General features: G+C 39.9%; 1 long non-coding RNA gene across 1 annotated transcript; it reads left to right on the top strand.

The window, feature by feature from the left end:
- Positions 1-3,285: 3,285 nt before the first annotated feature.
- LOC309872107 lies at positions 3,286-18,057 on the top strand. Its single transcript, XR_014315669.1, has 4 exons — positions 3,286-3,497; positions 4,729-4,862; positions 14,622-14,807; positions 17,119-18,057. It is a non-coding gene; the product is annotated as an uncharacterized lncRNA (long non-coding RNA).
- The last annotated feature ends 7,698 nt before the right edge of the window (positions 18,058-25,755 follow it).

Genomic DNA, 25,755 nt, shown 5'->3' on the forward strand with positions numbered 1-25,755 from the left:
GGGCAGTGCGGCTAGAGAAAAATGACGTAGATGTGAGGGGTTCTTTTTTTTTTTTTTTTTAATTTTATTTATTTATTTGACAGAGAGAAATCACAAGTAGGCAGAGAGGCAGGCAAAGAGGGAGGGGAGGAAGCAGGCTCCCTGCCAAGCAGAGAGCCCGATGCGGGCTCAAACATTTTAGGTTGACTTAAAATGTAAAAATATTCACATGGCAATATTCAATATAAAATTATGGCTTTTAGGGGCTCCTGGCTCAGTCTGTGGAGCAGGTGACTCTTGATCTCACGGTGGTGAGTTCAAGCCCCACATTGGGTGTGGAGCTCATTTAAAAATAAATAAATAAGTGACTCTTAATCTCACAAAACAAACTGAGGGTTGCTGGGGGGAGGGGGTTTGGGAGAAGGGGGTGGGATTATGGACATTGGGGAGGGTATGTGCTTTGGTGAGTGCTGTGAAGTGTGTAAACCTGGTGATTCACAGACCTGTACCCCTGGGGATAAAAATATATGTTTATAAAAAATAAAAAATTATATTAAAAAAAATATTTCTTTAAAAATAAATAAATAAATAAATAAACAAATAATGACTTTAAAAACAACTTGGATCAAGTGATTAGAATTCTACCTGGTCTTTTTGCTTAGAGCAGACTTCGAATGCACCACCTGGGATTTCCAGTTTCAGTTTCTACAGAGGGGAATGAAAACCAAGAAACGCTTGCAAAAACCCTTTGTATGCATTCTCTCTAGATGTTCACTTTTCCTTATGGTTATTTATGGTTGTCTCAGTCAACCTCGTTCATTTTTTTAAAGCCATTTTTCTTTATTGAATCTTTCTAAAGCATTCAGCTTTTTCTTTTTGCAATGACATTTTATCAGATTATGGAATATTTCATTACAGTGGATATAAAATAACAAGTAGAGTTAGGTGAGGAACAAAGATGCATGGTAAGTTCACAACTCAATGGGTGGGGGGCATTTTACAAAGTAATGGGACAGTCTGAGCATGGGTCAGATTATTTTACAAAGAGAATGAGGAATATTGGTCTAGCTATTGATTCGTTGAGATTGTTTAAGAGAGCTTCTACTGTAATATAAATCTTATGAATATAAATATTCCCACAATGACAGACCTCCCTACTGATTTATTTGTTTTGTCTCCATAGAGAAAACAGCTTCCCTTTTGAATTCAGTATTTCTCATCCCCACTTGACCTTACCCAAACTTGTTCCTCTTCCTGTCTTCCCTCTTGCTCCTTGACACATCATACCCCATCCACCCGTGATCCCAAATCATAAAGGGGAGCAGCATCGTGGTCTCTTCTTTAAACCACAGACCCCATTGGTCACCACCTATTCAATTCTCTCTTCCAAATATGTCTTTCCAACTTGGCCCTTCCTCATTCTTTCACCTGGTTTACAGCCTCGGGCTCCTAGTAGACCTTCTTCCTGTTAGATTCAGCCCATCTTTCATCAGTCATCGACATTGGCGCCAGTGGGATATTTCTAAAACTGCAAAAGTGTGCAAAACTCCACTTGGCTGCGCATTCCCAGCAGGAAAAAGTTCCAGCTCCTGCTAGGACTCCTGCCTCTCCTGCACCCCTGCGTGTCCCAGATTCCATGATTCCCAGATTCCCAACACCACTGAAGTGTGTGTCCCCTCGGTCTAGAGAGCCCTTCCCCACTTGGAAGCATGCCAAACTCCTACTCACCCTTTAAAACCCATTTCCCCTTTGTATTACTGTAGTCCTGAATAAGGGATAGTTCACCGCATCTGGCTCCAGTGGAATTAAAGCCAGGATAGGATAGATCTCCATGAGGAATAACATAAGCTAGTTGGGTACCCCAGATCACTGTCACTTCTGGGTATCAGAAAAGAAAAACAGTTGGTCTGTATGAACACTGGGCTTCCCTCACCCCACCATCTCCCTGGAAGGAAACTTCATCAGCAAGCTAGTAACATGGGACTTTTTCTGGCATGCTTGGTGGAAACTACCCCCTATAAGGTCAGCTAACTGTGTATAACAATAACGTCACTTAAAAATGTCTCAGATTTAATGAGCACTCACAGCATTATGTGGTAACCTTAGGGAGAGAGGCTTTTGGGCAAGGGCTAGGGCTTCATGAGTCAGCAATTTGGAATGTGGGTTTTATGATTCATGTAGTAAAACCTATTCTCTGAGGTGACATTCTCTGTAAGGCAGGCATCCGTTTACTGTGACGTTTGTAGAGACAGATGCTAACCTCCAGCTCCAGAACAAGGAATGCGACATGGAACCAGTGAGCCTGACTAAATGAGTTAGGATTCCAGGTTACTAATGGAACAGCCTAGCTCAACGAGCTGAAGTACAAAAGAATTTATGATAAGAATGTAAGTGTGTCTCATGGAAGCCAAGAAAAAGAATAAGCCAGAAGAACTGGACCCAAAAGGACTCTGGTTTCTTTCTTCTACCTTTTTGCCTCTGAGCTGTTTTAATGTTTTCTACTTTCTACCTTTGGTGAATCAGCCATCTCTCCTGGCAAACGAGAAAGTTTGTCTTTTTAGTGGTTAAATTTTTTATTTTAGGGGTGCCTGGGTGGCTCAATGGGTTAAGCCTCTGCCTTCAGCTCAGGTCATGATCTCAGGGTCCTGGGATTGAGTCCTGCATCGGGTTCTCTGCTCAGCGGGAAGCCTGCTTCCCCCTCTTTCTCTCTGCCTAGTTATGATCTTTGTCAAATAAATAAAAATAATAAAATCTTTTTAAAAAATTTTATTTTAAAAAGTACCATACAGACTGACTTTTTTCTTTTTGAATTTTGCAAGTTTCAGTACACGTATAAATTTGTGTAAGAATGAGCACAATCAGAACACAAGCATCTTCCTAGCCTTCGCAACTGCCTTGTGCTCTTGCTTTGTAGCCATGCCCTACCTCCACCCGCAAGAAGCCCCGGCAACCTCCATCACTGTAGTTTGTCTTTTTGAGAACATTGTATAAATAGAATCCTACAGTATGCAACTTTCTGGGCCTGGCTTCCCTCCATCGGCATGATGTCTTTGAGATGAACTTGAGTGAATGTGCTCATCAGTAGTGTCTTCCTTTTTATAGCTGTACAGCGTTCCATCGCATGGATGTACCAGGACTTGTTTATCCATCCATCTATTGAAGAACAAGATAAAAGTCTCAACACTTACCTCTTTAGCTGCCTGGAAAAGATTAGCTGATGTTCGTGGTTTCAAGTCCAGAAACCCCTGTGAGGCACTCGGAGGCCCGGCACTGGTTAGATTGCCATTTCTGGAGACAGGAGCCAGCGTGGGGGTAAGATGTTAGGATCGGCCGGCCAGCTGCTGGGGTCTGTGCTCTGCCTCCCTGGGGCATCATCATCTCTGGCCAGGAGTAGGACAGTCACCATGGAAGCCCTGGGAATGGAGGGAGAAGAGTGAGTGGTAGAGAAATAAGCCATTCCTAACTTGTTCTCCCACAAACTTGTTCTTCGCCTCGTCCCTGATACATCGGTCTAAAAGGTCTGGTTCCCCAGCCTTAATTCATAAGCCTTCAGAGTGAGTCGCAAACTCCATGTGGTGGGAACGACTATGTCCCTTCATCATCTGGATGGTGACAGACAGGTAGTGATTCCCCACGGGGTGCATGGCTCAGCCCATTCACCTTCTCTGCACTGGCCCTCCTCTCTCAGCACCGTGCCCTGTTGGATGTCCTTAGCAATGGTAAGGATTCAAACGGAAGATGAAAGGAAAAGAGTTTGAGCCCAACCTGAGGCAGACGTTTTGCTTGCGAGTCAGGTTCTCATCTCTCATTTGTCTTTGCTGTCTTTGAAAGATAAAAGGTTTCTTATTCTTTCCCATTTACGGCATCTTTCTAACCAGTGTTGAACGGCCTTCAAAATAACATTTATTCTAGCCGGTGCACAATATGGCTGTTGTGATCGGCTATGGGCTGAAGCCCGCTGCCACTCAGCCTTGTCTGTCACCTCATATCACATGAGTCCAACAGAGCTGCTGCCTCCGCTTAAATCCCTAAAGCCAAGGAAATGAAAAGAAAAAGCCAAATAGTAGTGGCTCTCACTCTCAGAGGTGCCTTGGCCTTTGTTCCTGAGGAGGGGGAGAGATAAGGAGGAGGGACCTCAGGCGGAAATGCTCAGGACCTCCTACCCCTTCAATCAGAGCAATGCTCCTGTGATCTCTGTTATATACAAGGCCTCTGTGTAGATTTTCTGAGAAGAAAGGATTCTAATGCTGGAAAAAAAAATGTGACAACCACTCCCCAGCCAAACAGAGACACCGAGAGTCCTACCACGTGTGCGTGCCAGCAGTCTTATTCCGGTTTCATCTGTTTTGCTTTTCTCTTGAGGACGTTTCTTATTTGGAAGTTAATTCTCCAGGAGCTACCTAGTACATAATCTAGTTATTGCTTTTTAGTGGATTCAGGAAGATTTCTTTTCTTTCTTTTTTTAGTTTTTTTACAAGTTATTGGTATAATCAATGTTTTCTGTAGAAAATGATAAAATTTATAAAAAGAAAAAAAAAGGTGACTAACAATTATCCTTCAGTTCCACCACCTGGAGACAGTTGCTTTTACCGCCCATTCCAACAACAAATCCTATCATTGTGCCTTTAATGCATTTGGAAAATCTTTCCCTTTATGCCATTTCTACTGTCACCATTCGAGTTCAGTTCTTTAACCAGTCTCTTAATCTCTGAAGAACAGGAAACCAATTTATCGCTTTTTTGGTTAAAGCCTTTCAGCGGCCTCCATGGACAAGTGGAACACTATTATGAGCTGCTTGCTCAGTTCCTGAGGGAACTGCACCACATTTTGCTCTGAGGGCCTCATGTCAGTCCCCAAGGACGACTCCTGCAGAGTACCTCTGAGTAAGTACTTCAGGTGTCTAGCACTGTGGGCACACACCGCTGGGCTTCAGTGCTGAACCAGATGATTTCCTCTCTTGTTACGTCATTGAGAATGTGACAGAGGAGAGATTAGGTGCATGGAATCATGTTGCCATCTTGCCTCCTTAAGAAAAAACTCGTTCTCACTCAACAGTCAGCTGTGCCTTTTTATGTAGTGCCAAATGCATCCCTAAGACATGGTAATGAAGGTCAGAATAAACAGATTTGGCCGTGGATCACCAGAGAGAGCTGCATTCAACATTGACAAAGCAACATGGTCACTCTCTTTGGCCTCAGCCACATGATCTGTAGCTCTTGTATGCATGCAAATTCAATGCCATTGTCTAAGTGGGGACTGGGAAGCTGGAGATCAATGGGAAGTATGCCTCCACCTTATAATATCAAATGGGGATGATGCTGGTGCTAAATAGTTTTAGGGGTCCACTAGTGTCTTTAGGGGTCCACTAGTGTCTTTACTACCTTATAGAAAGCTGGGGCTCACCTCAGGGATAGACTCCAAAGGGCTATCATCTCTGCCCCTTCTGCTGATGCTGCCATGCTTGTGCTGGCAATGAACCATGAGAGGTATGACCCCTCCCTCAAGGTTGTCAGCAATGCCTCCTGTATCAACTCTTGGCCTCCTTGGCCAGGTGATCATGACAACGTTGGCATTATGGAAGGATGGTAACCATATTCATGCTATTACTGCCATATAGAAAGCTTTAGCTACCTCCTTTGGAAAATTATCATGATGGCTGGGATACTGCCTGGGACACCATCTTTACATCCCTGGGCCCTGCCAAGGCTGTGGGAAGGACCTCACTATGTTGAACAGGAAACACTGGCGTGATCTTTCAAGTTCCTACCCCTTGACTGTCATGGATCTGACCTGACCTCTGCAGAAAGCTGCAAAATATGACAACATTAAGAAAGTGCTAAAGCAAGCGTCAGAGGGGTGTTCTAGGTGACAATGAAGTGTTATAGCAATGCTTACTCTTCCACCTCTGGTGTTGGGTCTGTAATTGCCCTCACAACTGCCTTATAAGCTTATTTTCTAATATAATGGTGAATTTGGTTATAGCATCTCTGTGATAGACTCACAGCCCAGATGACCTCTATATAATAAGCACCCTGGACCATCAGCCACAGCAGCAGCATAACAGTGGACTTTAGTGAAGGGTTTTACTATGGACTATGGCTGCTATGGACGGAATTATGTCCCTCCCACCCCCAGATTCATACACTGAAGCTTTAACCCCAACGTGGTGGTATTTGGAGATGGGGCCTTTGAAGGTGGTTAGGGCCAGATGAGGTTGTAAGGGTGGGCCTCCCATGATGGGATCAGTGTCCTTCTAAGAAGACACAAAGGAGAAGGCCACTGTTTATAAGCCAGGAAGAGAGCTCTCACTAGAAACCAACCAAGATGACATCTTGATCTTGGGCTTCCAGCCTCCAGAACGATAAAAAAATAAATAAATAAATAAATAAATAAATAAATTTCTATTGTTTAAGCCATCTAGTCTATGGTATTTTGTTTTGGTAGCCCAAAGTGACAAAGACACTGGCCCAGCTCTATTCCTTAATCACTGAGAATCTCTCCTCCTTGAAATATTTCCATCCCAAGTCTCCTGAAGAAGAGGAAGGGCTTATAGAGACCTCACTTGTCCGGATCATCAGTCACATTAATCAAGTCTATACACTGTCTCCTCACAAAGAAAAAAAAAAAAGTTCAACGAAGCAAGCTAAGACAAAACAAAACAAAGGCAAGAAAGAAACAAACAAAGTACCCCCGAAAAGTTCTAATCAGAAAACAGAATACAAATAAGAAAAAAGAAAAAGAAAGAATCGTAGATGGTTAGGAGCATAAATACCCTGGCTGAAGTCTCTTACTTGGGAGCAAATGAGATTTTCTGGGCAGTTAGTGCTATGACTTGGGACCCTCAATGGAAGACTTCTGTGATAATTAATTAAAGATCCAAAAGTCATACCTGAAGCTTCTTCTTTTTCTGACAATGTATACTGGCAACTCCTGCTCCTCTAAGTTCATGGTTCTAAACTGCCTCACAAGGAACAGATGAACACTTTAGCAAGTAACTTGTCTTGGGACCAACCTTCCCTCACACGTTACACATCACTCTGCTCTTATATGAATATGTAACCACCTTAACGTTTGTGTAGCATGATTTTCACATGCATTACATAATTTCAATTCCTAAATTCTAGTGCAAAGTAGCCACATCTCAGGAATCTCCAGTCTTGAGTCTCTAATCTCAATATTTTTAATAATTTGAATTTAAATGCTGAAGTGGGTCATCTTTGAGCATCCTATGTTCTCTTCCTGTGTTAAAAGACTCCATTCTCCCCTCTACTGACCTGAGGTGTTTATTTGACAAAATGCTCAGTATGAGAACAGTGGGTTGATAAATATTTGTTGTGTGAATAAGTGAATGAATAAACACATGAATATTTCTATATTTATTTTATTTTATTTTTACAGAGAGCAAGAGAGCAGGCACACATCCATGTGCAGGGGCATGGTAGAGGCAGAGGGAGAGAGAGAGGAGAGAGAGAGAGTGTGCGTATATCTTAAGCAGACTCCATGCCCAATTTGGAGGCTGAGACAAAGCTTGGTCTCAGGATCCTGAGATCATGACCTAAGTCGAAGTCAAGAGTCAGACACCTAACTGACTGAGCCACCTGGGTGCCCCCAGATAATTCCACCTTTAAAGTAATAGCGTAATGCATTTTCCTTTCTCTCTGTGACTTCTCAGTTAATTCTCCCTTAGTTTCATCCCCTTTGTCTATATCTCCACCATACCCCACTGGTCTGTGTTGAAATCACAGCAAGCAATGAATTGCCCACTGATGCTAGTATTTTCCCTCTTTAGCATTCACACTCAAGCTTTTCCCTCTGTCTGGAATGCCCTTCTCTCCCAAACCCTTTGTCTGCCAATGAACTCCACTTATCCATCACTGCCCAGTCTAAATACTGTGTCTAACCTATGGATTTCTCACTCACCCTCCCATTCAGTATTAATTGCTTGCCTCCACTACACTTTATAGATGCTTCTACTGTAGAATGTACAACCCTGAATTATTACTTCTTTTATGGATGTTTATCTTGTTCCTAGACTAGTGAATCCCAACTCAGACGACATGACAAAATCTCCTGGAGAACTTTTATTGAATCAGAATCTCCGGGATGGAGCCTGGAGACTTTTATTTTTATTTAATAAGGACCTGAGTTGCAATTGTTTGCAACCCTTTGGGCTGGCTTTAAGACATCTTTGCTTAGGCTATATGGTCTTAAATAAAGAAATGTATTTTACTCAGCTTTATATCCTAGGCTTAGCATAGTGTTGGTCTACAGGAATCATTCAATATATGTTTATTGACCCAAAATGAGTTGATTGTGATTTTCTGCCTGCAGCTCTCACATTCCTGAATTTAACAGAAGGGGAAAGATGTAAAGGGGGAGAAATTGCTAATAGTGAAATTTCCAGCAGCTATTCAGAAGATAATTTGAGAGCAAAGCAGTCTTCTTAATGATTGTCTATAAAACTCATAAATAAGGTCCTTATATAAATGAGGGAGTCTCTTCCCACCGCCTAAACTTAGCAGAAGCTCACCCTGACTTTGGTTACAGATTGTATGAACTAGCTAGGGGAATCATCTCCATCGAGATGTGCACCTCAGCTTCCTCTCTCTCTTTTTCTTTTCTTTTTTTTTTTTTTTTTTTGGTTACCATATAGATCTCACCCAGTGTTAAATTGATCACCAGAGGGCAAGATGGCTTATTGTTGCTGATTAGGTTATAAAAAGCAGTAAGACATCAGAAAGTGAGTTCTGTCTTGCCATACTTCAAAGAATTTAAACTAAGAGCTTTCAATAGTTCTTTGCTGCCTTCTTTGTTCAAGAGCAGCTATGTTTCAAGACCAATAGCAGAGAATTTATTGCTCTAATAAAATGAAACAGTAAAAAACAGCTGGAGAGTATTGGCAATTCCTAAGATCCACTTATCAGAATAGCTTAAAAGCACTTCGAGAATATTAGTATTAGGACCTCAAATAACCATCAAATCTTCATATTTACTCAGATTATTTAATTGCTTCTTTGGACAAAATATTGAATTTTTGCTTCATCACACATTGTAAATATTATTAAGTTCCTTAAAGGAAGAGTATACATCTCATTTCCATTTCTATCTGTCTTACAGCTTTGCCCAATGCAGCTGACCAACAGATGGTGAACTTGCAAATTAATATCCTTTGCTTTTATTTTTCATTTTATTGTTTTAATTTTAAAGGCAATACAAACTTCTTAAAAAAAGTCCTCAAATGTGTAGAAATATATCAAGTAAAAATTTTAAGTCCATAAACAAAGAGAGAAGTCTGGAGCAACCCCTGGGGTGTCATTTAAAAAAGGATTTTGTAGTCATGAGACTTTTGCCATGATTAGCATGCCGTTCCCAGCTATGTTATATATTAGCTACCAGTCCAAAACAAATAAAATGAACAAACAATCCCCCCAACCCCCTTTAGCTTAGAAGGAGATATACAACGTTTTTCTGCCATAGATTCTTCCCTTCAGAAGGTGGTCCTTCTCTACTATTGTTCGACATCTGACTTTTGGGAAAGGTTCAAGTCTCACCTTCAACACTGACTGGTCAATTTGAACATTAGGTGGTTGGAGGAATGTAAATAGGAAATCCGGGAAGGGGGAGCTGAAGTCAGTGTGAGGCTGGGGTAGGCAACTCCTACCTGTACAGATTACACCCTCCCTCTGATTCTCCCCTTTCTGCAGAATTTGTGCTCTGCCCTTTCCAAAACCGACTCCCACCATTTGTACCTTGTATGTTTGATGCTTTCTCCATCCATATGCCGTAATACATACTGCAGAGCTATTCGTTTTTGTTGTTGTTGTTGTGTGTTTGTTTCATTCCATTCTGAGCCATCTCCTTAAAACAGAGCTATGATTCTGGAGCCAGCTGGACCTAGAGTCTCTGTTCTAACTTTGTGATTTGGGCCATGTTACATAACTTTTCTGGGTCTTACCGATTATATAATGATGGCAATACCTACCTCATGAAGTTGTCATGATGGTTATTAAATGAGATAAGGTGCTTGTAAAAGGCTCTGCTTAGCATAGAACCAGTGCTCAGTAAATCATAGCAACAATGACTTGTGGTCTCGGCATTGCCTGCCACGCCTGGTACAAATCCACTGAGCTGTGTGATCAGCAAGTCTATATACACGGTGGGCACATCGTGACATGTATTGAATGCAGGCTGGCAGCTTGAGTTGCTGGCCAGGTTAACGTGCATCCCTGCTCCAGAGACTTCCTTGTCAGGCTATGTTTGGAGATATAGCTGTTTTCTGACTTCAGCCCCTCTTTGAGAGTCAGGCAGAACATTTCGGCTTCTCAAGCTTTTTGGCTTGTGTTTTCCATATTAAACTGATCCCTTCAGAACGGAAGGTAATGGTGGAGTGGTGCTGTCATTTAATACAAAGTTGATTATGCTACCATCGATTTCTGACATGGGTGGGATCGCCTCCCAATCAGAAGCTATTGTCCCCCACCAGCCCCGATTGAATGTGCACCTGCACGCTTCTCATGGGCTGCATCTCGAGCCCGAGAGACTTCAAAGCTGTGGGTGAGGGCACGGTCGGGGGGCCTAATGCCAGTCAGCTTGGAGGCATTCACTACTATGTACTGAAGCATCTCTCTGCATCAAAGGAAGGTGCCACTCAAAAAACTGCTCCTTGTTGTGATCCAGGGCACCATGAATAGTTGGTGATTGCATTCTCCTGGAGGTTCTCGCTGGGTGGTTTCAGTCAGACACAGAAGATGAGAAACACACAAGAAGAGGAAGGCACAGGAGTTCAGTTCTACAGTAATGCAGAACTTAGGCATGCCCATTGTAGGGGGACCTTCTGCATCTACTTTTAATGGCTAAAGATAAAGTGACTTTTTAACCTGGTGAAATCCATACCATGATGAAATTGTACTCTGCACCTTTGGGTTCTTCCTTTACACCTTTTTTGGGGGGGAAGAGTGGGAGTTGCTGAAAATACATCTGGCATATTTGGTTTCATTGCCCAAGTTATGGCTCTTGGAACAATACTGAGACTGAGATAGATGAGTAGCAAGGGGCTGAGTAGTAAGAAAGGAGAGCTCAGGGAAGGAGTGCGCTGGTCAGTGGTTCTCAGATGTGAGTGGTCATAAGAATAATTAAGAAAGCATATTACAGGGGTGCCTGGGTGGCTCAGTGGGTTAATCCTCTGCCTTCAGCTTGCCTCTCTGCCTGCTTGTGATCTCTCTCTCTCTCTCTGTCAAATAAATAAATAAAATCTTAAAAAAAAGAAAGAAAGAAAGAAAGAAAGCAAGCATATTACAAGGGTATACTCATCCATCTCACCCAGACCTGTTATCAAAATTGTTTGGGGCAGGGGAATGATCCCTGAAAATCTGAGTTTTAAATATAAATAACAACACTGAGGATAATAGAACCATTCAATTCTTACATAGTCTTTACTGTGTGGCAAGCATTTTGTCCAAAGTGTTCATATTCATAAACTCACTTACCATTCACAATGATCTTGTGAATAGGGTACATTGTTCTCATTCCCAGTAGCAGATTGAGGAAACAGAAAGCAAGTCACCAGTTTAAGGTCACATAGCTAATAAATGGACCCAGCTGGGCAAGGCGAGGACTCAGGTGAGTTCTGGGTACAACACTGAAGCACTCGCTGTCGGGCTCATGCAAGTGCCTCTCAGGAAGCGCTGGGCTCCTTTGAATTTTGTGCCCTGGGAAACTCACTGGCTTCACTGGAGTTTTCGCGTTGGAGCTGGGATTGAACCTAAAGAGTCTCTCTTTAGAGCACAGACTCCAAACGCCACAGGGAAGGATCTAGCAACAGAAATGTCTCCCCCTTGACCTCCACATGACAGCTAAGGATCTCCCTTCAGGAGAAGGGAAACTGGTGGACAGTTTCCAAAGCTGCATTTCAGTATCTGCCATTGCTTTCGTGACAAGGCTTTATTTTCCCACGGCTGCAGGCTAATTTTTCCTGGACCACTCCTGCCCAAGAATAGAAATGAAGCTCTTTCTGTTGTCTGCTCCCTCTTTCTTCCTCCACATTGGTTCCAACAATAAGTAAATTAAATCATTCCTGCATGGCTAATTTTATCTTGGTGTCTACTTGGAGAATCTGGACTGACATACATCTCTGTCTCTTCTCCAACAATGGGTTTGAAATGTTTTTGACTGAGACCCACAGTAAGGAAAAAATGTTTCATCTTGTCACTCTGTGAGTGTGTGTGTGTGTGTGTGTGTGTCCATATACAACATGTATATATGGAAAAAAGTTTCAAAATCAATACTTAACTTTCCCACATGCAATGTGAGATTCTATTCTGTATCATTTTTTTTTAAAAGAAAATTCTGGTTACAACATACACAATTGCATTCAAGACCAAACACATACCAGAAATACCATTTATGTTCACCCACTGGTAGCATTTGCTGTGATCACATGGTAATAGCAGGAGCATTTGATTGCCCCTTAATTAGCTAATGCAGGAGGCTTCTTGCCTTGTATTGACCTTCCCAGTGGTCTGTTTCTTATATTTTCCTGTGAAATGTAGACTTGCTTTTTAAAATATATACTATGACCTCAGGAAATGGATACTAAATCAAAAGATTTATATATTTGTTCCAATGTCAGGAGCACCAGGAAGTCAGGGTCCTCTTTCCAAAATACCTTAGATTTGATCAATTTAAGGTCATGATCCACAAAATGTGTGTATGTGTGTATATTTGCTTATTTAATAAAAACACATTTCTTATGTCCCCACAAATACCAGTTTCTTAATTGTTCATTTGATACTTGCTAGGGATGATTATTGGCAATCTGAGATAGGTTCCTGAGATTAAGAAATATTTACTAGACAGTGAATTAAAATTAAGAAATTCTATCCATTTAATTTTTGTTGGATTAGGCACAAGCTGATTTTTTAAAAAATTTAGCTCAAGAAATGTCTTCCACAGCATGCTTTGGGAGGCACAGATTCATATATTGTACACTGTGTTCCTAGCCCATGTGGTCCACCTGCACATTCTGCTCATGCATTTTAAAGACATCTCAGTGCTATTTGGTTTAATTCTATTTTGAGATAGCCACCCTAGAGAAATAACCAGAGTTACAGAAAATGATTTATGTATAAGGGTGGTCATTATGGCATTATTTATAATAGTGTAAAATAGGGACCAACATTAATTTCCAACAGAGATGGTTCAATAAACCACGATATATCCGTAAGAATATGTGAGAAAGCACCACTGGCTGGTATTTTGGTGATGCTCATAGCTGAGTAACTGGCACTCTCTCTAGAGCAGAAGTCTCCAGTTTGTCAAGTTCTCCACTCTTCCCTACTGGGTAAGACCCACTTTACTACTTCCTGCCTGACATTGGTAGGCATTGAGGTTTTGATCCTTGGTTGACATGATACTGTCCAAATTCTTTTGTATGAACAATGGCCCCCCAAAAGATGTTCATGTTCTAATCTCTGGGATATTCATTTTGTTTGTTTGTTTGTTTGTTTGTTTTGAAAGGGAGAGAGAGTGAGAGCTGAAATCAAGAGTCCAGTGCTCAAGTGACTGAGCTACCCCAGAGCTCCATTCTCTGGGATGTTGGAATATGTTAATTTACATGGCAAGAGAGACTTTGGAGATGTAATTAAGGGGTGGGCTCTGTGTAATCACAGGAGTCCTTGTAAAATAGGCAGAAGAATCAGAGTCAGAGATGTAGACAGAAGCAGAGACTGGAGTGATGCACTTTGTAGATTGAGGGAGAGGCCATGGATCAAGGATTAAATGGCCTCTAAAAGTTGGAAAAAGCAAGGAAACAGATTCTCCTCTAGAATCTCCAGGAGGAACACAGCTCTGCAGACACATTGATTTTAGCTTGTAAGACCCATTCCAGACTTCCAACTTCCAGAAGGGTAACATAACAAATGTGTGATATTTCAAGCCACTAAGTTTGTGCTAATTTGTTAGAGCAGCAATAGGAAATTAATGCACATAGCATTCAAGTTTGTTCAGTGCGTGATTTCAACCCTATCCTTAATTCTCATATCCTTCTTCTCTGCTTTATTCTCTATACAGCAGAGAATCTCTTCATACCAAACTACCCCAGGACACCACGATTTCACTCCTCCATATCTTTGTGTCCTTCTTTGTATTTAAAATCTCTTTCTCTCCTTTCTGTAAAGCTTCTAGAAGAGGCAAGGGAGAAGCCTTCCTTAATATTAATAATTAGTAAAGGCATTTCTACCATCTATAGTATAAACAAGCTGGGGTTGATGGAAGACCCCAAGGACCATTCATTAAGTTTCTTACTAGAGAAAGTAGAGCTTTTAGGCCCAATTATATACCTTAATTTGGAAGGATGAGAGCTGGAGGTGAAAGCATATTGTGGAGCAGAATGGGAGTTCTTGGCTTGGAAGTACTTGTGGCATTGTAGAAGAACCACCCCAGGAAGCCCATAGGGTGCAAAGTGTAAAGACAAGCATGAGCATGGTAAATGGAAAGATAGCCCGTGGTGGAGCTTCCCAGAGACATAGCTTCCTTGTGCCTCCTAAGTTTTCTTATGTAGCATGTCATGCATTTGTCACTGAAACACAATGTTAACATAAAAGAGAGTTGGGGTTGTAATCAGCCTGTTTCTGCTTTACCTACAGAACTGCCAGGATCAACAGGACATGCCTATCTGCAATGGAACGGACAGAATTGCCCCACCTTACAGCACTCATGCCTACATATAACCAAGAAGACAGGGAACACCTTCCTCCACCTGCCTGTGTGAATGGGCTCTTCTAGGGCTCTGAGCAGCACTCAGGCAGAGTCTTGGCTGGCCTCACTGCCACGTATGTTGAGCTAATTTGTTTTCCAAGATCAACAATGCCACCAGTATGACCTGTTAATGGTTGCCGAGACCCCTGTAACAATTAGTCAGTCTTTAGGTATGGTAGAGACTACACACGCCTAGGGAGGACGCAAATCAAGCTTTGCAATCAGTTCCCAGTGTTCTGCCAGAATGGCCTCTGTTGCTGCAGGGAGACATTTTCATTTTCCAATCAGATGTTCATTCACGACCCCAGACAGCTTCGTCTTTCGATGCCATCTGAAGCTTTCTACCCATTTTATCTCCAACAATTCCTGTAACCCTTGAGTATGGCCCATCCCAGCACAACAGAGCTCTCCTTGCAAGCCTCAGGTCTTCTGTGGCACCTCTTCCCACAGCAGTGCATTGGGGAGGCAGGTGGCTGTCAGAGTTCTTACTGCTGTCACCACTCCTCTGCTCAGTTTGTGTGCCAGGGTGGCCTAACAGCCACAACTGGAGAGATTTTAAGATGCCAGCTCCTAGCTTTACTAGTCCACCTACTGAGTCTCTGAGGGACTAGGGGATGGTCTTACAACGTTATCCTGTTTGGTGTTTCAACAGCCTTTCAATTGGCTGCTATGGACCTATGTTTCAGGATTTCTTCACCATAATTAGTCCTCGACATACATTTAGGCTGTTGTTTGGAATTATGGACTCGAAATGGAAAGATTCTGTTTAAGGATAGGTGGAGATGTGGGGGCGGAGGGGAATTCATCATTATAGGTGCCTCAAAAATCATCCCTTGCTTTGCAGAGGTAAAGCAGCATGGGTTTTCTGACACCCACATAGAGCTTTCTAATCAAGACACAGACAGTGGAGGAAAGAGGTCACATTTTCCTCCATTTATTTATTTATTTATTATGTCGCCGACTGGTTTGTTCGATTTCTGATCACAAAGCTTGTGTGGGCTGCCCCATCCAATTCTAGTCCTCTAAGACATTTGTGACAGATTGATTTTCAATTGTAGTTGATGAAATTTTGCCCCCTCCCAGCCCCCCACCCCCTGCCCCGTGTCCTCACAGGCAAGGACTGTGAGGACTGTGTGGAAAGCAGAAACAGGACTGCATTTGGACCGTATCACACTAAATGAAACTCGTAGATGTTACTTTCAAAAGGCTGTTTTGTTCCCTTTGATTTTCCTCCCATCATTTGTCTATTTAGATAAGCCCACTTTATGGATTGTAGAAAAAAGCCAAGTGGAAGTGGTTATTATGATGGAGAATGAGGAGCTTCATTCAGTACTTATCTTTTTTTTTTTTTTTAAGAAAAAAAAGTAATTTGAATGGGAAGCCCAGAAGCATTTAGCTTTTACATTTATGTGCTTGCTGGATTTTGGTGCCAATTTTTCTTTCCTTTGGATGAGAGATAGGTAATTTGTAGTCCATTGTGCATTTATAATGCCGTGCCTGATGTCTCATTAGCAAACAAAACAATAAATTGCATGACATATCAGTTAATGACATATCCTTCCCATGGTATATGATAATTTTTGAATACTGAGAACTTGTTTTAAAATTTGAAGTGTTTTCTTTTGAAATCTATCTTCCAGTCTATTTCTCTATTCCCCTTCATCCTGATCTCTGAAATAAAAATCTGCACTTGCTGCCACATTCCCACACCCTAGTCAGTCCTCTCACTGGATTCTGGACCACCATTACCCCAAGCTAGCTCATCTCAGAGGTCACTACTGAATTCCAAATGGCCAAGTTCAAGTTCCAAAATTTTCAGCCCTTGGCTCACCTGATTGTAAATCTGATTTCACATCCAATTTCATAGGGAAAATATATGTAAACCAGTTTGAACTTGCTCAACTTCCTATTCTAAAATTAAGCCCTTCTTTCTCAAAGTTCCATTCTTGATACTATTGCCTTCTCTAGAATGTTATTCAATCAACAGTTCCTCTCTCGTATATCAGAGTTCCTCCATCTACTGGCTCTTTCTAAATCAACCTATGAACACAGTCAAGTGCATCTCGTCACACACACACACACACACACACATTCATCCTTGATTCTGTATACTCCTTCAATTATTAGATCATGTGACTTCTTTTTTAATATATCATTTATATAATTATCTTTCTCTTTTTTTATTGTGTTATGATCTTGAAAGACCAATTGGTTGACATAAACAGTTTCCACTTGCAAAATCTCCAAATTTTCACCTATTATTTTCTCTTGAAAGTTTCAAATGATTATTTTTGTATCTAATATGATTATTATCTTCTTTCTCTCATATGATTCTTGGAGCTTTTTTTTTTTTTTTAAAAGATTGTATTTATTTATTTGTCATAGAGAGAGAAGCGAGAACAAGCACAGGCAGACAGAGTGGCAGGCAGAGGCAGAGGGAGAAGCAGGCTCCCCGCCAAGCAAGGAGCCCGATGTGGGACTCGATCCCAGGACGCTGGGATCATGACCTGAGCCGAAGGCAGCCGCTTAACCAACTGAGCCACCCAGGCGTCCCTTGGAGCTTTTTTTTAATTCAATTTTACTAATGTTTTATTTGACATTTTGCATGTCACAACAATTTACCTTTATGTTTTCTTCTACGAGTTTTATAGTCTCAGCTTCTACACTCAGGTGTTGGGTTTTCAATTTATTCTTAAGTCGAAGTTGGAAATTTATATTTTCCTAGGTAGTGATTCTGAAAGTATTGTTCCCAGACCAGTAGCATTAGCACCTCCAGGAAATTTTTAGAATGTAATGTGTCAGACCTCAACCCCAGACCACTGAATGAGAAACTCTGGGAGGTAGGCCCAATAATCTGTGTTTAACAATTATCACCTTCAAGTTTAAGAATCATTATTCTAGAAGTGCATCCTTTTCATAAATACTTTTAAGTTAATTGGTATAAGGCATTACTTGTTCTTTTTTTGCTAATAGTCTCTGACTATGAAATTACATCTCTCTCATTATTAATATTAGTTTCCTTCTCTTTTTCTTGATGTTGATCGTATTTGCCAAAAGTTTGAATATATTATTGTTTGAAAGAACCACACTTTGTTTTATTGATAATCTTTTCTGTTTTTAAATTTTGATTTAATTAATATTTGCTTTTATTTTCACTGGTCCCTTTACTCTGTTTTATTCTGTGGTTCTTTAACTTCTTGAGTTGAATGCCTCATTTGTTCATTTTTAATCTTTTGTATTCTCTGATACAGTGCACTGTATCCTGTGTGTACACTTTGGCCTTAATCCTGTAAATCTGACTTGTAATGTTCCCATATATTTGTTCCTCATTTCTGAATAGTTTCTCATAGTATATATAGTTTTTCATAGTAAATCTCATTTCAATTTTGATTTACTTTTTTATATAAGGGCTTCTTTGAAATGTTTTAAAAATTTTGAAGAAAGTTTTCTTTTTATGAAACAATATATAATATACTATATATATTGTATAAATGTACATTTATTTTGTTGTTAAGTGTTCTAATATGGTTAGAGTATTTGGGATTCTCTTTTGGGATTTACTGAAATTTCCTTGTGCTTAACAATTGATCATTTTTGTGAATATTTAGTGTGTTTGTACAGAATGTGGAATGTGTATTCTCTGTTAAGTTGAAGAGCTTTCTCTCTCTCTCTGTATATATATATGTATAAATATATACATACATATGTATGCTTGTATATATGGATACATATATGTACATATATGTGTATATACACACTTACCTATTTATCTATTAGATTCAGTCTTTTTAAATTAATTATTTATTTTATTTTATTTTTTGAAGATTTTATTTATTTATTTGACAAGTAGGCGGAGAGAGAGGAGGAAGCAGGCTCCCCGTGGAGCAGAGAGTCCAATGTGGGGCTCAATCCCAGGACCCTGGGATCATGACCTGAGCCAAAGGCGGAGGCTTTAACCCACTGAGCCACCCAGGCACCCTTATTTATTTATTTTTAATTAAGTTATATTAGTCACCATACAGTACATCATTAGTTTTTGATGTAGTGTTCCATGATTCATTGTTTGGGTATAATACCTAGTGCTCCATGCAATCCATGCCCTCCTTAATACCCATTACCAGGCTCACCCAGCCCCCCACTCCCCTCCCTCTAAAACCCTCAGGTTTGTTTCCTGGAGTCCATAGTCTGTCATGATTCATCTCCCACTCTGATTTCTCCCCCTTCATTTTTCCCTTTTCTTAATGTCCTCCACATTATTCCTTATGTTCCACAAATAAGTGAAACCATGCAATAATTAACTTTCTCTGACTTAATTTCACCTAGCATAATCTCCTCCAGTCCTATCCAAGTTTATGCCAAAGTTGGGTATTCATCCTTTCTGATGGCTGAGTAATATTCCATTATGTATATGGACCACATTTTCTTTATCCATTTGTCTGTTGAAGGCATCTTGGCTCTTTCCATATTTTGGCTATTGTGGACATTGCTGCCATGAATATTGGGGTGCATATGGCCCTTCTTTTCACTACATCAGTATTTTAAACAGACTAGTTTTAAGTTTGGTTTTAGATTTGAAGAAAAACTCAGAAGATATAGTACAGAAAATTCTCATATACTCTGTACCTAGCTTCTCCTATTATTAATATCTAATATCCTTATGAAATGTTTGTTATTAGTGAACCAATGTTGATACATTATTAATTAAAATCCCGTTTCATAATATTAATATCAATAGAAAGTCTCCTATATAATTTTTCAAAAACAGACTATATTTCCAAAATCTAGCAAATTTATAGTTTCAATGGAGATTCTGTTCAGCTGAGTGTATATGGTGGCTTAAACAAATTAGTGGCAATAGTGAATAATGCTGTTATATACTTGAAAGTTGTTAGGAGAGTAGATCTTAAATATTCTCATCACAAAATATGTATTAATTATGCAATGCAATGGAAGTGTTAACTAACTTTATTGTGGTTGTTATTTTGCAATACATACATGTATTAAATCATTACTTTGTAACTTTAAAGTTATACAATGTTATATGTCAATTATATCTATTAAATAAAAGAGGAAAAAAATAAACATGCCTCATAAATCCCTAAAAGCTAGGGGGAAAAAAGAGGGTGGAGTCATAGGGGACCCTATTTTAACTGGTCCCGTGCATTGAGCTGGATATCCACCAGACCATTCTAAACACCCATGAAATAAGTCTGAGATGTAAGAAGATATATCTGGATCTCTATAAACAGAATATCTCTGATGGTTGGCCTTAAGGTATGAAGCAGGGAGCCATGGTTCTGTGGGCAGATATTGGAAGATAAACAGAAAGGAGAGGGAGCCTCTGTGATCTTGTGCCAGGAAGACAAAAGCCTTCCGAGCTGGGGACCAGGCACAGACTTGCAGAACAGTAGTGGCAGGGAAAGGACTTTAGGGCAGCCCCCCAAACTGAAACCTGCAGCTATAGGGGCACACATGAGAACCAGGGTTGGCTTGCAGTTTTAGAAGCACAAAGGACAGAAATGTGCCCCGCCCTGGGAACAAGGGTTGGGCGTGCTCTACTAGGTATTCACCCAAAGGATGATATCTGAAAATACTAATTAGAAGGGATACATGCACCCCAATGTTTATAACAGCATTATCTACAATTGCCAAATTATGGAAATAGCCCAATGCCCATCAACTGATGAATGGACAAAGAAGAGGTGGTATATATAGATAATGGAATATTACTTAGCCATAAAAAGAAGGAAATCTTGCCATTTGAATGACATGGTTGGAGCTAAAGAGTATAATATTGAGTGCAATAAGTCAGTCAGAGACAAACACCATATGATTTCCTCATGTGTGGAATTTAAGAAAAAACAAATAAAGGAAAGAAAAAGAGAGAGAGAGAGAGAGAGACAAATCAATAAACTGATGGTTGCCAGAGGGGAAATGGGTAGGGGATAGGGGAAACTGGTGAGGAGGGTCAAGAGTACACATCAGATGAGCACTGAGTATTGTACAGAATTTTGAATCACTATATTGTACACCTGAAACTAATATGATACTGTGTATTAACTATACCAGAAATAAATGACTTAAAGAAAGAAATTAAAAAACAAATGAATAGGCATCCATATAATTTAACATTAATTTCTGACAGAACTCTTTTTAGAAATAAGATGATACGTGGTTTTTTTTTGTTTGTTTTTAAGGTGAGAAACATGCACATACTATTGTGAAATAGTGGTAGATTCCCATTAAAGACACGCATAGAAGGAGGATAGCTGCTGTGATCAGTATCATTTAACACTTTTCTGGAAGTTTCGGTGAAAAGAATAGGCCATGGAAAATAATTAAATTGGGGGACCGACTGGAAATGACACAACAACATTATAATTCCCAGGTGATATTGCCTAGACAACCAAAGGAAATGAATAAAAGTTTACTTAGATCAGTTAAAAATGGAATATACAACGTTCGAGATTTTGTACATATTCAACAATGCAGAACACAGTATTGTAAAAAGATCCACTGATGATAGCAACTAGAATGTAGGATTAAACTTAATAAGAAATGTAGGATTAAACTTAATAAGAATTATTCAGGATCTACTAAAATAAAGGAAAAAAAGAAAAAAATAATTCGGAAGAAAGATACGTTTCTGAATAAATAATATCACAAATGTCTCCAAAATAAATTGATACATTTGGTGAAATTAGTAACATGGGGGGTAGTACATGACACTGGCCTTCTAAAGCTCATGTTTTCTTTAGAAAAAGAGCTAATTAAAATTTTAATACTGATTTTGGTGTAGCAAATCCACAATATGAGATATTGAAATAGATAAATTTCTAATAACTAAGAGTGAAGACTTTGGCTTGCTGCTATGGTGGGGGACCTTGCTATAGACAAATTCTCTCACCAAGAAAACAAGAAAAGCTAGATAAAATACAAAAAATACCCATTGGGAGGTAGAGGCGAACTGCCGAGGCAGAGAAGATAAATAGAATGACATCTTAAGAACTGGAGAAAATAACTAGAATTCTATATTGTTAGAAAATAATTAACAGTGTTGAGTACAAGAACTGAAATGAGCAGATATTTCCATATAGTTGACTAGAAACCCGAGGTCTGTTAATCTACTTGAAGCTTCCCTGGTAAGAATGATGATCCCTAGGGCCTCGGGATTAAACCTTTCCCAAAATTCATCCTCAGGGTGGGGTAAAGAAGGAGATGGGCAAGAGAAACTTGAGTATCTCCCTTGCATTTTCCCTAGAGAGGCCAACATTTCTCCTGTTTTTGTTCCTTCCTTCCTTATTCCCAGATACTTGACACTGAAGACTGTAGTCCCTGGGTTATGGCCATGTCCCTCTGTGGGGACATCCTCAGAGAATCAGGAAAACCCTGCTGGCTCATGTATCTACTTCCTGGGTTCTTGTCTCTGCTTTATATTCTCCTGGGGTGAATAACATAAGCACTTCAGTAGCTCAAAGTCTTTGGACTCATTCTCTACATTTTAATTAACTAACTAATTAATTAATTAAAATTCGGTTAGCCAGCATATAGTACATCATTAGTTTTAGATGGAGAGTTCAGTCATTCATCAGTTGCATATTTCACCTAGTAAAACAGGTCAGTAGAGGACATGACCTACCTTTACCTGACTTCTGACACTAGGTAAGAATTCATTCAGTATTCTTCTTTCTTTCTTGAAAGAAGGGCAGTGACTTTACCAGCCAAGGTTATAGACCGGCTGATACATATGTACCAAATGATAGTATGGTCCTAATTACACAGCATCAGGACTATGAAATACCCCACTTCGGTGGCACCTCTCAAAAATGGCCTGCAAATCTTCCCTCAGGTCCCTTTACTATTCCTCCTCCTAAGGGTGATTCAAGAACAAGGCTATTCCTTCCTCTCACTCCACCTCAGTGGAAGACATTCCCCCCAAAGGGAATCAGTTAAGAAGTCCTGCATATTTCAAAGTTCTCTTTTAATTAGAGTTCTTCAAAAAAGTTAATGTCTGGGAATAAACACTTGGGCTTGAAATGACAGTGTTCCTCCTGGCTGCGTAAACATACACATTTAGCCTTTGGATTGGAAATCCCAACTCTAAGAATCTACCCCAAATATATAATTGTAAAAATACAAAAACATACGAGCACAAAACTATTCTTTTATAGCATTTCTTTAATGGCAAAAGACGGGAAATAACACAAATGTCCATCAGTAAGTGACTGGTTGACTCTTGAGAGGGAGTTAATATGGAGAAATTGTTACAAAGGTATCAGAAGAGCTAAAGGACACATGGGATCATGGGAAACATATAGATAAGCAACAGCAGGCAACTACTACCATGTCCAGGGCTAAAGGGACAAAAAGAAAATATGGCTTTATCAACTAGAGCTTCCCAGTGGGGCTAACACCTTGTAGGTGATACAGGCAGATACAGCCTGAAGCAGAGGAAATGAGAACCTTCTCCTCTTCTGCCCGCCTCTCTCCAACAGTTGCCAATCCCTGGCTGAACCTGACTGAAGCCAGTTAGCAAGAAAGCCTGGGTGTGCAGGGGTCAGTCAGAGAAAGGCAGGAGGGCAGAGAATGCAACTCAGACACTTAAAGAAAGTTTCTATTGGCTGCTCTCCCCTCTTAGCCCCCACCCCTGAATATGGGTTACACTTTCCTTTTCTTTGTATATTTCATCATTTTTTATTGAAAAGTAGACAGTTTATAAAACATTGTATCATAATACTGTAAGAACATTTTATAATATATTGTAGCAGTTCTGGGTCATGATTTTTCTCTCCTAGTAATTTGTTTTCGTTGCTTTGTTTAGTAACTTGCCTGGGCTAGGTTTATGAAATTAATCTCCCCGATGACTGGGTATGTCTTCTTCTCTTAAAAATTATTATAGTTGCTTTTATTTTTAAGCCTGACTTGCGAGAGGTCACCCCTCTTTCTGTGTAGCTTAATGGTCAACAGTGATTAGACAGGACAGTGATTGGAGGCTGCACTCCAACCTCTTGAGCCAGGAAAGTTTCTGTTCTCTGCTGATAGATCTCCATATGGGGCGGGCACCACATTCAACGTTCAAGCTGTTTTAAATTCTTCTCCCGGCTTCTTTTTCTCCTGGCCTCTTCTGCGTCTCTTCTGTGCAGGTGTGGTCTCAGTGCTGGTCAGGAGTATGTGGAGGGCTTGGGCCCTCTCTTGTCCGAATGTGAATGCACGTGGTCTCAGCTAATATTACGCTTGTCCCAAGCACAACCTCAGGCTAGCAGAGGCACTGGCCTCGCCACTGGTCCGCTGCTGAGATTGTCATTTCCTCAGACAATTTTGCCAGGGCGCGGCCCATCTCTCCAAAACAAGTGTGCCAGTGAGTAAGCCAGAGCAGCAGAGCCACTGGCTGTCACAACTTGTCATAGCATCCATGTCAATCACACTGGGTGGAGGATAGGAGCAGTGCCAGTAATGAACACCATAGGCTCCCACTAGACTTAAAAACTCCGTAGGTTTTCAAACATAAATGCTTCTTAAAAAGGTACACCTTTCGTAGATGTCCAGAGCATGAGAATAGTCATTTTTGCCGTTTTTGGTTCTGCTTTATAGTTGCTTTTTGAGGAAAAGATTTGCTAACCTCCTAACCTAGTTATACTCTGAAGTTCTGCTTCATTCATCCAGTGAATATGTATGTAACATTTTCTTGTGAAAGGAATTTTTCTCGGCACTGAGGATATCTCCATAAATAATACACATCTAGTTCCTGTTCTTATGGAGCTTATATTTTAGCAGGGGAGATAACAAGTGACTATATAATGTATTATTTAGTTACAAATGTAGTGAATGCTACAAAGAAAAGCACTTACACCTTTTTTTTTTTTGGATCATGTCTCATCGAATTAGTCATAACTTCTATAAAAGCCAAGTTCTTAGTAATGGCGATGATGTATATCATTTTCTTGGTCCTGATTTCAATAGATATGCCTTTAACATGTAACCACTAAGATTTTTTAGTTTTTAGTCTATTTTTTTAGTTAAAAAATAGATTTTTTTGAGAAATCATGCTGAAGAATTACATATTTATTTCTAGTTTTCTAACATGTTTTCCCCTTAAAAATATACACCAAAAGTTATCATATGCTTTTTTAGCATCTCTTGAAATTTTCATATACATGTCCATGTTAGATCTATTTGCATCATACTTTATGTTTCAAGATATCCTAATAGTAAAATACCTTGCATAACCAAGATAAAATATATGAGATGGAGGCTGGTAATCATTTAAACTTACCTGGACTTAAATTGCTGCTACTTTATTTAGTGCTTTATTGAAAGTGAGATTGGGTTATTATTTTGGTTCCACCATTTTTCAGTTTTTGATTATTTTATATTTTTCTATGTTTTTCAGTTGTTAATATAAGATGTTTCTTGAAAGTGTGGAACGATTTAAACCAGAGGGAGAAAGACAAGCAGGGAGTTTTCACAGTGAAGGCAGGAATACGACCTATACCCTGGACTCACAAAACCAAAGCATTTTATTAATATATCTTGAAAGGGCATTTTTTTCTTTAAAAACAAATAAATAGTTTCTATCTTCCACCCCACCCCCCAAAAAGAGAGGACTTTAAAGATTACCTAGTTGAGATTTTCAAGTCCTCTAGCCCATAAAAAACCCTGTGTTCTTAGAAGTTAATCTGGCTGGCTTTTCAGTGACTTTGAATACAGAGTTCTAAGTCATAATAAGGACAACTCCTTAGGAAGGGAGAAGTAGAGAAGTCCTACTGGGGAGAAAGTTGGGATTCCCACAGCACCAGTAAATATCTTTTTTGCAGCATTAACCACACTGAATTAAAATTATTTACATGTAGATAATTCCCACTAGCCCACAAAACCCTTAAGAGAAATGGGGATTTTTTTTTTTTTTTAAACCAAGTCTCTGCACATCCTGGTGTATCTCCCAGTACATGTAATTCTTTATAAAATTTTATTATATGATGACATGAATGGGGCTGTAGAGGGCACATCTCAATCTAAAAGCCA

The sequence above is a fragment of the Mustela nivalis genome (genome assembly GCF_964662115.1).
Source record: "Mustela nivalis genome assembly, chromosome: 8".
Classification (NCBI taxonomy): domain Eukaryota; kingdom Metazoa; phylum Chordata; class Mammalia; order Carnivora; family Mustelidae; genus Mustela; species Mustela nivalis.